General features: G+C 43.4%; 1 long non-coding RNA gene across 2 annotated transcripts in view; it reads left to right on the top strand.

Annotated features, from left to right (window-relative positions):
- Nucleotides 1-13350, top strand: part of LOC147134270 (uncharacterized) — an 83403-nt gene that overhangs the window by 2081 nt on the left and 67972 nt on the right. For both annotated transcript variants that reach the window (XR_015089995.1, XR_015089994.1), the window contains exon 2: nucleotides 586-662. This is a non-coding gene — a long non-coding RNA (uncharacterized LOC147134270). The remainder of the gene's footprint in view (nucleotides 1-585; nucleotides 663-13350) is intronic.

The following is a 13350-nucleotide window of genomic DNA, read 5'->3' on the forward strand; positions in this document are numbered from 1 at the left end:
CTTCTGTTGGAGGCTACGAGGATGCTGCCGAGTGGAAACGCGCCATCTTTGCGTCCTTGCAGTCAAATATTCGCTTCCGCTTGTGACTTCAACGGGCTAACATGAATATTTTTTGTACCCTAACTCCTATTGATGTTTTCCCCAATAAGGAGAGTGGCTATGACAAGGTTCTATTACGGTTGAACAACTTTTTATTTTTTTTTTAAATTTGTATTTATTGTTTTATACAGTACTTTATATACAACGTCCAGCGAAGTCTGACTTTAGAGCTGTGTGCCTTCAGTGTATGTTGTGCTGCAACTTTCCAGGCAGCATTCAGGTCTAAAGGAAGACATGCTCCAAAAGAGCACATATGTTATTAGCCTGTGGGCAGTAATGTATGTTTTGCTGCTTTGTCTATTAAATTAACAATTATTTTGAAGGTTTATATGTTTGCAGTAACATGGATGCTAATTTCCGTTAGCCTGCTTGGGCGTTTTGCATAATGTTAGCATTAAACTGGTGGGCTTAAGCTGAACTTTTATAGTTTGGATGGATGTTTTGTTCATAAAAAATGATAATATTTAATATTCTATTGTTTTACAGTACGTGTCAGGAAACCTCACCGGCAAGTCAGATACAGCTTGAAGCAAGGCCACTTATCCTCTTATTTGGAAAGCTGCGTAAGTAAGAGCGTGTTCTTCTCTAAGTTTCCTAATATTTGTATATAATATTTTTCTTGACGAGAGTGAGAACAAATGCCAATTAAGGAGATCTGTACTTCCAATCAGGGGCGGAGCTATGGGTGGGCCTGGGTGTGCACAGGCCCACCCAGTGAGATTCATGAAAGAAAATATACTTTTAAAATTTCAGTAAATAATTACAGTGGTACCTCTACTTACGAATGGCTCTTCCTATGAAATTTTCAAGTTATACAAAGAATTAAATATTCATCTCAACAGGAAAATATTGCCTCTTGTTACAAAAGAAATTTCAAGATACGAAAGGTAAAAATACAGTATGGGCTGCTACTCGCAGCTCCGGAGTTTCCTGAACGCAACATACTCATAGCTCCTCTGCCATTGGCTATTACCTAGCATCTTCCTAGCATCCCATTGGCTAAGAGGGCCCTCTACCAGATGTGTCTATGTGTGTAGATAGACAGGTAGATAGATACATATGTGGATGCAGCGTCCTCGTCATTCGCCCCTCGGGCCATGCGGTGTTCCGATAGTTTTACGTGAATTAGAAACGAGGAAAAGAAAAGTGAATTAGAAACGAGGAAAAGAAAAAAAGGAGAAAATCGTTTTTTTTTTGTCCTTACAAACAAAGCAAGAGATGATAAAAAAGTATGAAAAAGGGATGCGTTTGGTTGATCTCGCCAAAGAATATCACCGTAATGTGTCGACAGTCGCTACGTTATTAAATCAGATCTTTACAAAACGCCAGGCAAAAACCACTTCTGAGAGAGAACATGAACCAAGCAGGGCAAAAAGCGATGAGGACAGCAATTAAAAGGTAAACGACCATCATTTTTATTCTTTACTCTATTCTTTGTTTTTTACATTATGCACAACTCTCATTTATTGTGCAATAATCTAATTGTAACATGTCTGTATTTCTTACATGTTTTGTTGCATTTATATGCTTTATAAAACATTTACGTCTGACGATTGGAGGGCTTGGAACGGATTAGGGCATTTACATGGAAAACACGCCTCTACTTACAAAATGTTCTACTTAAGAAATTTCTTCCAGAACCAATTGATTTCGTAAGTAGGGGTACCACTGTGTTAAATTTATTTTTGAATTTGTGTTTTTATTTTATTGAATATTAACAATAGTATAACTGTGGTTGTCTATGGAAGAGCTGAACTTCCTCTTATTCAATTTGTCATTTGATTTGAATATACGTCGCCACAGGAGGATTGTGCTCGGTGAGAGAAATATTCTGGGCCCACCCTGTTCTTTTTCCAGGCCCACCCATTAGCCACGTTTTGGCTCCGCCCCTGCTTCCAATGGTTTGTTTTAAGCTCGAATGTGTTTAAATCTTGCGAAAGGGCAACATGTTATTGTCCCCTGATTGCCGAGTTGCTTTTGCTGTGTGCCCAAGTAATGCCCAGTCCAAAGGGCGGCAAAGGGGTGAGACTATAGGGAAGCTTCCATTCCACCGGGCGGCAATCGTCATATATCAAGCTGAGCGACTTCGGGGTCACCGCTTTAATGCCACTGCTGCTCTTAGTAATGCGTAGCTTTAGGACGCCTGTCCTATTTATATTGAGGGGCTGTGGATTGATGCGAAATGACGAGGGCTGCGAGGCTGCAGAGTGGGTGGGCGTCCACATGCTCCACTCCACAGGCGAGCCTGCGCCTCTGTGGACGCAAATACACACGGACGCTGCGCGCGCACACACTTGTCTCCCGTCCCGATGCCACCAGCCTTCGAAAAAGCCCTCCAGTCTCAATGTGCAATGTCCTCTCTCTGTCAACGTATCCTCTGTGCCAGCGCTAATGTGACAGAATATAACCGGAGCCCAGGACCAGCAAGTCGGCGCAGTGCAACGTGCAACGCGTCCTCGTCTCGTCTCGCCGCGCAGCTCAAAGCGGAGCAGGCCGATTTCTCCCCGCGAATAAATCGCTTCAAACCGCGCTCGTCCACACGCCCGAGCGAGTTCGCCCAACAGCTCACTTTTACTGCGGCGTTCAATACCAGCGTAAATTAAATACATCGCAGCAACGCGCCATCAACTTGATGTTTTTCTTCAACAGACTTTATTGCACTCTTCATCTAAGATGACTGTTCAGTGCTTTTGAATTGTGTTTAGTAATGTCAGCAATGATGTAGCGTGATAATTCCATTAACTTTTATTACTCTGCTGTAAACGCGCGCGCGCGGGCTTGGACCTTGGTTATTTGTCACGCAACCCAATTATAGATGATCAACGTTTGGTCTCTGCCGCTTCAATAATTATTGACTGCATTTAATGATGTCATTTTAAAACGGCCCCGAGGGATGGATGCGACATCATTGTGATGTTTAATCACCTCGGTTGGAATTTGGCGATTTCATTAATGGACTAATAGGTTTCTTGTTAACGCGACACCAACGCTCAGACAAAAAAAAAAAAAGTCTTTCTTTACACCCGTGACAAGACCTTGTGCTTGCTGTTTATATTCATTTACCCGTTTCAAGAGGAAATATCCAAATGTGATGCTGTCAGGGACTTCGTAATCTCGACCGTTTTAAACAGAAAACAGATCCAGACTATAAATATGACCGTAATGGAAAACACAGCGATTTTGCCGTTCCATTTTATTTTCTTGCGGGAAAAAGTGACCGTTCCAATTACTTCTTAACGCGGTGCCATCTCGCAATCATAAACGTTCAACTGTTACTCGGTGTACTTGGTGCAGGGGTGTTCAAAAATAACCTTGGCTAATGAGCCACGTGCTTCTTTTATCACATCAAGAGACCAATTGTCTTCTGATCACATGCAGCAACCTGTTCTGTTGTCATCGCGTACTCCGAATGTGCGGCTGGCGTAAAGAGTTGTGTTCTAAAATAAAAAGTGAAGCCTTGCCACTGCCCAAAATGTTGGACATCCCTCAAATATCCAATGCAGAGAACGTGCCAGTTTTTTTTTCTTTTGCCGTTTACACTTTATCTACAAAATGATACGATAGTTTTGTGAGGTGAGGCTAAAAAATGAAGCCACAGCAGTAGAGCTGGATGGAGGTTAAATCCTCTTAAAAGTGTATTAAATTCCACCTAACTCTACCCAACCACCAAGGTAGTTGTACCTCAATGGAGGGTCCCAAAAAGCACTTGAGTATGAATAGTTACTTTGGTACCCTTCATAGCTTTTGACAATTTTTTCTTACTCGGCTCTTTTGTGCTCCAAACGCCTTTTTTAACCGATTTTTGTAATTATGCACAGAATTTAGTGACCATGGCGTAACTTTAATTAGCAGCTAGTGTTAACCATCGCATTTGTAAAAGTGATATTGTAATAGTGACCAGACATTATTCTTTTAATGAAGAGAACTATATTTTCCCCCCAACACACCTACACTTCTCTTTTTTAATAACAGTAGTACCTTGACCTTACGATTTTAATTGATTCTGCGACTGAGTGGGTTGCTGTGCAAATGTTGCGCCAGTATATCTGAAGCCGGCTTATTGGGACGCCGTTGACACGCGAGGCCACGGCAAAACAGAGCGAGATGGAGTTTAAATGATTTAAAAAGTGTCTTTCGCTTTCCAATTTGCCTCTCGACAGAGAGGTCTCAACAAAAGGTATGAATAGTTATTTTGGTATCCTGCACAGCTTTTGGCAATGGTTTGTTAGCAGCACTTCAAAACTCAACACACCTTTTCAAACCAATTCTCAAGTTCAAGCGGTGTGAAGTCAAAGTGCGCTCCTCGGCAATGGCGGTGCACCGCTTTGTTAGCGCCCGCCACGTCTCTTTGCAGCAGGACTATTATCCCGAGCCGGCGTCCGTGGGAATCATCTGGTTATGCGTAATGAGGCCTCTTATTATTAGCACTTATGCATCCATCAGGTTGAGTGCGGACCTCCCACTTGGTCCTCTCGCTGCTCAAGCCTTTGCTTCTGCTCTCCAAGCTTTTTCGCTCGGGCAATTAAGAAAAAAAAAATTTTTTTTAAATGCATATGGAACGCTGACTCAGAGACGTCTGCTGAGATGGTGAGAGGAGTTCTAAAGGGCTCTTCCAAACGTCAAGAAAATGATTAGACTTTTTATCCTCCTTCTTTCCTGTCGCTGCGTGGTTGGAAGAGCCTTCCTCCCAGGTTCTATGACTTTCCGGCTCCGGGCAGAAACTCTTGGCCGTGACATTGCCAGCTCTCGCCACTCCCGACTACGGCGGATGGGGGCGATGGGGCGCTGAGTGAGGGCTGAGCGGATGCGTCTGGACAGCAGAGTGGGAGGAGGGTAAATATTTAGCAATGCCACGTGGGGAGGGGCTCAGAGGTTCTCCCTTTGCCAGGCCACGTCTCCGTCCTGCTCCCTTTCCCGCTCTGTATTCAGGGTCACGGATCTCATTTCTCAGATAATATTTCAAGCTGGCCGCAGATGGCGAATTAAATTGAAGACCTTCTTTTGTACGGGGCATAAAACATGGCTTTGGGGACCTTCTAGAGAGACGATATGAAAAGGAAATGGATAGTGTCGATTTACGTCGACTTGCGGTCCTGTGAAAGGTCTTTGTAGGTGTATGCGCGAAAGCGCTTTCGTTCAAAGATGAACCGTGAAATGAACCGTAATCGGGAAGTTTACATTTATAGGTTAGTCGCTACGGATGTACGGGAGCCATTTTGTTGACTGAAGTAACGGCACATTGCACTTGATCGAATCGTCACTATGGCGGAAATGTCTCAGAATGGGTTGCTACGTGTGATCAGATAATAACGTCTTTGTCCCGAAGCAGCGTTTGTCTCATTATCCAAGGTTATTTTATAAACAAGGACCGTACTCCGTAAACAATTGTATGTTTGTGACCACGCGGCAACCCAATGTTTAGCATACGTTGCCGTTTTAGTGACAATATGAATTAATTCAACATCCAAGTGTGTTTGGTCTATACGATCGTATTCTTGCAATGAAGATAGAAAGAGAACTTTTTTTTTTTTTTTTTTCCCCTCCATAAAAAAGTGTCAAAATAATAGGAACGAAATGACAAACTGCTACCATGGCGGATGGTAATTTGGAAAATATCACAGCATGCCTGTTATCGTATCTGCTAAGTGTGTTATTTGAAGTCAAATGAGCTCAACTGCGAGAAATTAAATTTAGTACGTGGTCAGTCGGGACGGCATGCTTTGATGCATCTTTCATGTCTCGTTTCAATTGAAACGAGTTGCCATTTGTTTTCCGTGCCGCCTTTCCATGTTGCTCCGCCAAATATTTGAAAGTTCTTAAGGTTGTTTACGCACAGGCTTCGGTATTCATTCAAAAGCTCCGCCAATTTGAAAAGATTCCCGTGGATTTTCCGGTCTTCCTCCGCCGCGTTTGGATATCTCCGTAATATCACGCAGACCTCCTATCAAGGTCGCTCGAGTCGAGGTGAATCTCTGCCTCATCACTTAAACAGCTCGTCGATGCGAACATTGGGCTGACAGTTGTAAGGAGAGTCGAGGTCCGGGGAGGCCTCCCTGCATTTGTCGTGGTGACGGGTTGAGTCAAGCTGGCCCTGCATGTCGCCATCACTCATAGGCGGCACGGCGCGGTCTCATGCCACCTGTGTGCATCACGTCAAGAGTCGGTTTCCCTCCTCCACCCCTTTTGGAGCTAAAACAGCTTCCACTTTTCCAGGAAGACTCGTCATAAGATTTTGGTCAAGTCATACAGAATAATTTTTGTGGAAGCAGACCGCTAATGTTGGACCCGTGAAAGGGCTTGAGGAGTTTTTTTTTTTTAACTTGAATAACATAACCAAAATCTCTGAAATACCAACAATAATTTTGATCTAGAGTGCTCTTTTAGGGTTAGAAGCAGAGCACGCTCGGAGCGTATTTCCGAAAGCACCCGAGAGTGCGGCCTCAGGTCTGCTGCCATCTGGTGGTTAAATATGAAACTACTTACGGGTCAACACTACTGCCGGGCCACTCATTATTAATGTTATGCCAGACCAGAGGCTGCGGGCCGGTAGCAATCTGAACACGGGCCGCATTCGGCCCCCGGGATGGACTTTGGACATGCTTGCTTCAAATGGTTGAGACCAAGTCAAAATCAAAACAAGGAGATCAAGTCAAGAACAAGACCACAGCAGATTGAGACCAAATCGGCGTCGGCAAAATCAAGACCAAGATGTTGAATAGTTGCGAGCAAGTCAAGAACAAGGCAGATGGAGATCAAGTTGAGACACAGCCCCAGGCAGTTGAAGACCAAGTCAAGACCGATGCGATCCAAGAACAACTCAAGACCAAAGGTGAATTTAGGCTTGTGTTTTAAGTGTTTTTTTCGAAAGCCAACCATGTCCTCCTGCTTAACCGGGGTCGGGTCGTGGTCTAATGAAATCTACGAGAAAACGTTTAGCGGGTGAAAATACGGTTAGCCCCTTTTGATTAGTACATTAAAGATAAAAAAATCGTTTCGAAACCACAACATGATGACAGTTTCGAGTTAGTTTATTCCGACACCTACCAACAGTGGCGTTAATAAAAGCCTTTATGCCACTTCATCATTACGCCTTGTAGTAATGTGTGTCATCATAGAGTACAGCAGTAAATTGGTAATCTTATTAGTAGCAATACCAGCAGTGAGACAGGGAAAACATCCTCATGCTCTCCCTCATCGTCCCCCCTCAGGACTTAATGTGTTACGTGGCCCGGTATCGACAGCCCGAGTCATTAGGACATCACACTTGAGCTGATGAGAAGAGATTTCAGGGGATGTGTCCATCCTGATTTGTTAATTTGATGTGAGCGAATGACACGGCGTCTGTCTGTAGTCTCTCGGTGGATAAAATACTGTCAGGCTTCCGCTTGTGCATTTGGCCCCCCGGGGGGGGGGGGCGATGGTCCAGTGGCAGTAGCCAGACAGGCCCGGGTTATGAATAGATGGGAGCGGGAGGTGGAAAGGCCACGAAAGTTTGCGTCAAGCGAGGAGTAGCCGATAGCCGAGCTTATCTGTCCCTCTCTCCTGGCTAGGCAGAGGAGCGGGGAAAGGGCGCAGGTCAGCCCGGTCAGTCGGATCTATTTTGTCCCGACAATGAGCTCTTGTCTGATGGAGATACGCCGGCTGTCCGTCACTTTGCACCGCTTGATATTGTGTCACGGTTGTGGGAGGGCCGGCCCGTGCGCCTTCTTGTAAATGTCTGCCAGTGTGTTGTCGGATTGGGATCTGCAGTCAGGTAGCATTATCCCCGATGACGCCCGGCCCATTCAGGACTTCACCTCCTCCTTCATCCTCACACGGCTGACATTCTCAGGGGGAAGCAGATAGAAATCTCAAGCTGGGATCTTGGCAGTGTTGAATTTTTTTTTTTTTTTTTTTTCAAAGCGCTCTGAGTTCAGGCCATGTCCGCAGGGGAGAGTTTTTTTTTTTTTTTTTTTTTAAATATGTATTTTTTTGGTGTGCGTTTTAGCCCTTTTGTCCAGATCAACTGAAGGCACATTTCTTTTCTCTGGCTTTTGATCAGACCTGAAATTTTCGGCTCTTTTCCGGTGTCAATTGTATATAGTGTTTTATGTGAATTTATTGGATTTATTTATTTATATTTTATATATTATTTATTTATTTATATCTATATTTATTTATACGTGTATCACAGCCTTTTATTGTTTTTTATTTTATTTATTGTATTGTTTGTAAAGTGCTTTGCTACAACTCTAGCTGTTATGGAATGCGCTATATAAATCAAATTGTATTGTAACTTTTTGTCACCCTCCATGAAGGTGGGTGTCGCCCAACCCACAAACTCAAAGATGGAAATCCAATATTTCTTACCAGTTCTACTGTGTATCAGTCTACCGGTAGTTATTATGTTCACGAGTGTGCCTTTTGCCCTCGTTCTGCAATGACTTCCTACCTGCTTTTCATTGACTCACAAGCCCTTGCCATTTGGAATTCGACAGCTGGAAGCGTGCATTTAAATATGATCCTGCTGTGCACGTACTTTGAAGCGGCCTTGGTCTTTTTGGCAAAAGCATTTCTGCGAGCGAGCGAAGTCTTTCCTTGCGGAGGTTGACCATTGTTAGCCTGAGGAACTGTTAACATCCGCCTTTGTGTACGGTGATGTTTACCACATCCACCTTAACACCCCGACAACTCCTCAAGGCTTCTCTGAATCGAAGCTCACTTTATATATCAAAGACCCATGTCGGCGTTTGTTCAAACGGCCTTTTGTGAATAGCATCCTGGCGACAATGGCAGGCGACGGATCAATATTTGCAACGCGTACAATCGATAGTTTGCTGAAATGCTGCTACTTTATTGTCCAGGGCCACAGAGAGAACCTCCCATCTTTTTCCGACTCGCCCTAACAATAAAAAAAAAAAAAAAAAAAAAAGTTTGGCTTCACATTCCCAGCCTTGTCTCCTTTGCTTTCACCGTTTTTTATGAATGACATATGAACACGAGCGCATCCGAAAGCATCAGAGGATTTGTTGTGTAATATTATTGATTTGATCGCAGTATGCGCAATTCGTCTTTGCTCAAGGCTGGCCAAATGTTGCGTAGACTTTCTGGGAGTACAAGAAGAATCTGGGTGCAATTTTAAAATCGAAAAACATAGTCTGGATGTATTGTTCCGTTAAGATGTCAGTCGCATTACGGTCAAAGTCCAGGTCTTCCTACACGGTCCGACCTTAGCGTCATCAGCCCGGCTTTTCAGCCACTGTTTGTGCAATCATCGGATGACTCATGCATAAAAGTCATCTGAAAGGCTTTTAATTAGGGATGTCAAAGTTAAAGAATTAACTAAGGAGATTAATTTACATTTTATAACAGATTTAAAAAAATTCAGTTAACTCAGTTTTCTTTACTTCCTGTGACAGATTCCTCACTTTGCAGCCAAAGTTAGAGAGTCACTGTCACAAAGACGGACTTTTACGTAGTTTTACTATAAAAATTTGCTCGATGGCTCATTGGGGAAAATCAAAATAATTTGCGCACTTTGCAAAGCCAAATTCAAATACCATATTAGTTGTCCGTCTTTAGTGTATTATTCACCAGTTGTATTTTACAGGAAAATAATCGTATTCGAGGATCAAAGAAAGCTATTAGAACAGTCTTTGAATCAAAATATACTTTTAATTTGTTTCCAAATTAATTCCAAGATATTACTTAAGTAAATATCGGTTCCAAGCCTTGTAAAAAATTGTAGTTGAAAAATATGATTAATCGCGATTAATTATGGAAAAACCTTGCGATTAATTGGTTAAAAAAATGTAATCGTTTGACAGCACTACTTTGAATAAATTCCAATTAAATGTCCGACTGTATGTAAACTTCCAACTTCTGTTTCTCTGAAAGTAGCTAAAAAAAAATCCCTGTGTCTCCCGACGGCTCTTATCGTGTGTACACCAAACGCAACAATATCTCCAGAGACAAATGCGAGTCTCCTCCCCTAAATGAGCTGTCTGCCATAGTACCAACACTGTCAACAAATCTGTCTCACTTTTCCAATTGTTTTCTATGATCTCAACTCACTTTTTTTTCCCTCCTCCTCTCGCTGCCAATTAACAAGCTTTGATGTATATCTCCGGTAGCGGCTGAAGATCCCAAAATTCAGCTGCCTCCCGGCGACCAAAAGGCCACACAAGATAATCAGCACTTCTCAGGCAAATGTGACAAAAAAATGTGTTAGGAGGATTTATCTCCTCTTCTGCCTCTCAGAAACGGCGCCGACGACGCGGGAATTTGTTTTGGCAGCGACGCTAATGTGGCGTCGCTTGTTGTTTCCGCAACTGATTTTCTTAATCCTCCACTTGTTCCACGCTTGGTAAGCACGGGGGCTTAATTTTCTAATCTGGGAGGTCCCGCTGACGCAAAGACCAACAAATCGGCCCACTTGCTCCCCCCCGCGCCCCCCACCCCCCGCTTTCTCTTCGCCGCCGCTCGTCAGCCGCTACCTTAATTAGTCAGAATTAAGACGAATGCGCGGGCCTCCCGCGATCAATTGGTATCGAGCGGACCTTCGCTCGCCCTGCCCGGGGGGGGGGCTCGCCAAGTCGGCACATCATTTATATCAATAGCTTTTGTTTTTCTTTGCTTCCCGGCTCCTGCGTCCAAGGGTGGCTCCATGGCTTCGAGAAGTGGCCGGCGTGATACGCCACACTTCACATTTATATTGATATCGCAGACACACGCACACGCACTCATGGAAGTGTGTGGTAGACATGATGACTATTGGGGAACAAGGTTTTTTTTTTTCCCCCTTTGGTCTCCTGGCGCTAACACGTCGACCGCATTTTAGATGTTGGCGCGCTCTCGTCTGGCTCCATCTTGTTCAGTTGTTTGTTATTCTGGCCGATGAGAAGCTAGCTGTACGTGCTTTTATTGATGTGGCCCATTTAGCTCAATGGAATTGCTGCCCCAACGATGTACTGTATATCAATCTCTTGGCCGCTGATGTTGGCCTTTGGTTTGGGTTTACTCGATCCGCCACCATAATGTAGGCGGGTTGATAATATATGTTATAAATCATTAGTTGAAAAATAATAAAAACATTTGACGAGGCCAGCATACTACTACTGCTGCCAAACTGTGAAAAAAACAACTTGTATTTTTCTGGGCTAGTTAGCGCAACAAAACTAGCACGTTGTGTGCCGCTTGTACTCGTATCTTTAAATTGGGGGACAATACAAGGGACGATTAGTTCTGTAAACTCTTTATTGAAGTTTGTTGCCTTGAAATTTTTGAATTCATTTTTCAACAGTGTTCTATTACTACTTCTAATAACAATAATAATGGTAAATGGAATTGGTGTACACAATACAAAATGATGATGGTTAACCATCGTAAATTAAATCATTGTGTGAACTGACAAAGGTTTTATGATGTTGACAGACTGACCCGGGAACAAATAGAAACAATTGTAATCATGATATAAATACTAGTTGTAGTATTTGTAATGCTAATGTAACTCAAAATGAATCTTAAAGGAAAAAGCAAAGGTTTAAATACTACACTATTCGAAAATCCATTTACAGTAATATTGATCCTCTATATAATAATTTGAGAATAGTTCAATATTAGCCTCTTTTTGATATAAAAAGACTACACTATTATAAAATCAAAATAGTAAACAAAAACAATAGTAGGTATTACCATTATCATCGTCATCACGGTCGACCTTTATTGGAAAGTTTGCAAAATCGATGCTGATTAGACTGATTAATCATCCGGTTAACTGGCAACCAGTATTGTCTGTTTCCCAAAGTCGGCTGGGATCGGCTGTCGCTCACCTTCAACCCAAATTAGGACAAGTGCAATCCAAAATGGATGGACGGATTACTCTTATTTACACTCTCGTTGTATTTACGTGTTCCGCGGCTAATTGGTGTGTTTACATTCAGTGCAATCTTGTGTTTAATATTGTTATGGATGATGAGGATAGCGCCGTCTCTGTGGCCCAGGCCGCGTTGGGGCTCACGCTGCGAGTCTTAATGAGTCTGATGAGTGATGAGTCTTATTTCTCTCCATACGGTCCCGCCAGAGAAAAACAATACCGGGACAATCACGGAGCCCCCTTGTGATTGCGAAGGTCGAAATGGAATACAAACGAGATCGATTTGTCACTTCCGCGCAAAGTTGTGACATCCCTTATCGTTCATTTATTTAGTGGTAATTGCTGCGATTTTTTTTTTCTTTTTTTTTTGGGGGGGGGGGTGTGTGTGTGTGTGGATGTATTGATTTGACCTAGGAATCCCTTTGACACGTCCTTACAGTATGTTTTACTTACTTTTTTTTGTCAACTTAGACATTTGATCACCTCTATGACAAACAGCATTGCCACTTGAAGTAGAATCGGTCGCGGTTTGCAACTTTGTACCGCCTTTTCATACCCAAATACTGTGCATCTCCATGCGTTTTCTAGTTTTCCCGCGGACCACTGTATCTCTCCATGAATCGAATGGATTTCCAAACCAATGTTTTCTGGCAGCGACAATTTGTTTCCCCCTTGCATCCTGTAAGCGTGACTTGATTTTTGTAAACCTTACACGCGACAGCCGACGCGCTGTGTCGCGCCTCCGCACACGCTCGCGGTTAAATTCATTTATAAAGGTAGCAGAGACGACTTCTATTAGCTGCTTTGCCCAAGGTTAACGGAGTAGTAGTGAACTGCTGTCGCTGACATAGATCCAGTTTGTCCTCTATGGGTCACTGAGCGTGCTCGGCGCTTTACAAGTACTCAAGGGTGTCGGCTTTGACCCGGCGCGTACGCTCAAAGCTCTCAGGCCCTCCTCGTGTCGCATGCCTGCGCTGGCGAGCCGGGATGCTCGGCCTTGGCGCTTGAGGCTAAGTTGGCGACAAGCTCCTCTGTCGTTACGTTCTAGCGGTAGCGTTGAAAGATAGTCCAGTGGGTGAATTCTTGGCTACAGCAGAAGCTCACGCGCACGCAAGTTTAGCAGTGCCTAACGTCGTTTTTGCTCGGTTTCGTGGTGGGCCCGTGAACATGTGATTGCACGAGGGTTTGGTCGAACATTTTTAGGGAAAGATAAAACGCTCCACAGACGACCTTGGAAACTCGAGTTTGGATTTTAGCGGGAACATTTCAACAACCAAACAGAAAAGACAAAGACAAAACGAGACTGCAATAAGAGTGCAAGGAAAGAAGTACCAAGAAGACTACCCCGAAAAAACAAAACACGCAAAAAAACAAAAAAGACGATAAGCGCAAATATT

This window comes from Filicampus tigris, chromosome 16, assembly GCF_054856515.1.
Source record: "Filicampus tigris isolate MCC_2025a chromosome 16, RoL_Ftig_1.0, whole genome shotgun sequence".
In the NCBI taxonomy this organism is placed as follows: Eukaryota; Metazoa; Chordata; class Actinopteri; order Syngnathiformes; family Syngnathidae; genus Filicampus; species Filicampus tigris.